At 34.6% G+C, this 2,325-nt stretch overlaps 1 pseudogene; it reads right to left on the minus strand.

Annotated features, from left to right (window-relative positions):
• Positions 1 to 1,090: 1,090 nt before the first annotated feature.
• LOC118835057 lies at positions 1,091 to 1,191 on the minus strand (annotated as a pseudogene).
• Between the last annotated feature and the right edge of the window lie 1,134 nt (positions 1,192 to 2,325).

A 2,325-nucleotide genomic window follows, 5' to 3' on the forward strand; every position in this document is an offset into this window, starting at 1 on the left:
CAGATAATGAATCTCCAGATTGCCAGTTTTCCTAAATTGTAGCTCTAGGTCTGAATATTATATTCCAAATGTGGTCTGAGGAAGGCAGTATACAGTGGTGCCACTATCTTCTTAGTTTTGGATCTAATGCTTTTATAATTGTAGCCCATAAGCATATTAGCCTTTGTTTCCATTGATAGTCATGCCACTCTTTTGGCTTTTGTTCATCCTGTGGGGCACTAAAATCTACTGGTATTTTTGTTATGAACCATTATCTAGCCAAACCTCTACCATCCTGTTTTTGTGCAGTTGAATTTTTAGTCCAAATGGTTACCATACATTTATTGCCATTAAATTTAATCTTTCTAGATTTAGTTCATTATTCTAGCTTGTCAAGATATTCTCCAAATCTGATTCTGTCATCTAGCAGGCCTTCTTAAAATTTTTCCAGTCATGACCCTTTTTCACAGTTTGGCAGTGTTGTGTGGCTTGAGGGCATGTGCAGTGCAGAGTGGGCATGCTGTGTGTTCAGAACTAAGGCTGCAGTGAAGTTGTGTGATACGACATGGGCGAATGCTGCCAGAAACACCTTGGATTCATTTGATTTTTAATTAATTTTTGGTCATTGTACTTTCAAGAAACCTTTTACTTTTGCCAAGTTTTTGTGACCCAACATGAGCTTGTGACCCACAGTTAAAGTAGCGCTGATCTAGTGGGTTAATTATTTCTCCTCACTTAATTTAATTTGGAAAGTGCATAAGCATGCCATCCATACCTTTATCTAAATCACTGATAAAAAACATTGTTGAGAATAGGGTCATGGGGAGATCCTTGAGGAATTATAGTAGAGAACTCTCTTAGATGGAAGTTGATCCATTAATGATCACTCTTTGGGTCTGACCATTCATTCAGTTCTGAACCCAACTAATTATATTGTTGCCTAGTTTATATCTCTCCATCTTGTCTATAAGGATACAAGAAGAAATTGTCAAATATATTCAAAAAATTTTATTCTGAATTTAACACCAAAAATTTTACATATAAAACAGAATAGAGAAAGAGAAAGAGAATGTGAAAATATGAATGTTATGTATAACTTGCTTTTTTGGGAGGAAATACGAAACACATCATGTATTTGTATGTCTTCCTTGTGCAGGAGCCATGCTAACCTCTATAAAGATACAATTTTAGTATATGTGTGAACGCTACAACTTGCTTCAAAAAAGTATGTGAAATTCAAAATGTTTCTTTCAAAGCTGTTCTGTTTGTCTGTGTTTTCTTTCAAATATCCTTCAGTCTTTTTATGTGCTCCTAAAAATGTTTCAGTGACTCCCTTTTATTTCTTTTTGGGCTCTGTTTCTAATTCCCCTTCCCTCTAAGAATTCCCTCCTTTCTCAGAATTCTCTCCTTCACTAATAAAAAGAAAAAGGAAAACAGAATCCTTCTACTGAACTACATATAGTCAAGCAAAACAGATTCAAACATCTGCCATGTCCAGAAATATATGTTAATTCTGATTCTTGAGTCCAGCACCCCTTTGTCAAGAAATGCGTAGCATGCTTGCTCAACAATCACAGTTGGTTATCGCATTCATCAGAGATCTTAAAATCTTTCAGAGTTGTTTTTGTTTAAAATGTTATCGTAGAAATTGTTCTCTTGGTTCTGTTCATTTCAGTCTATCCATTCATATAAGTCTTTCCAGGCCTCTCTGTAATCTTCCCTTTTGTCATTTCTTATGATCCAATAATATCCAATATGTTGGTATCTATAATTTGCTCAGCCATTTCCCAATAAATGAACACTCCCTTAATTTCGAAAAAGAACTATTAGAAATCTTTTTGTATATATGAGTGTTTTTCTTTCTTTTGTCTCTTTGGAGTATAGGCCTAGTAGTTGTACATCTGGTTCAGAGGTTATGCACAGTTTAGTGTCTCAGGACATAGTTTCAAATTGCTTTCCATGATAGCTGGACCAATTTCATAGTATTATTAGCAATGCACTAGTAAGCCACTTTCCCTGAAGAACCTCCAAGAATTGGCATTTTCCTTTCTTTTATCAACTTTGCCAATCTGATGATTGTGAGGTGGAACTTCAGAGTTGCTTTAAGTTACATTTCTTTGATTATTAACAATTTTGGAGCATTTTTCATACAATTGTTGATAGTTTGGATTTCATCTTTTGAAAACTACCTTTTCATATCTTCTACTTCGTATTTGGGGAAATGGGCCTTGTTTTTATGAATTTGAATTAATTCCTTATATATCTTGGAGAAGTTTGCTGCAAAGATTCCCCTCTCCCCTTCACTTTTAAATTTGCCTGTATTATTTTTGTTTGTGTAAAACCATT

This window comes from Trichosurus vulpecula, chromosome 1, assembly GCF_011100635.1.
Source record: "Trichosurus vulpecula isolate mTriVul1 chromosome 1, mTriVul1.pri, whole genome shotgun sequence".
Classification (NCBI taxonomy): Eukaryota; Metazoa; Chordata; class Mammalia; order Diprotodontia; family Phalangeridae; genus Trichosurus; species Trichosurus vulpecula.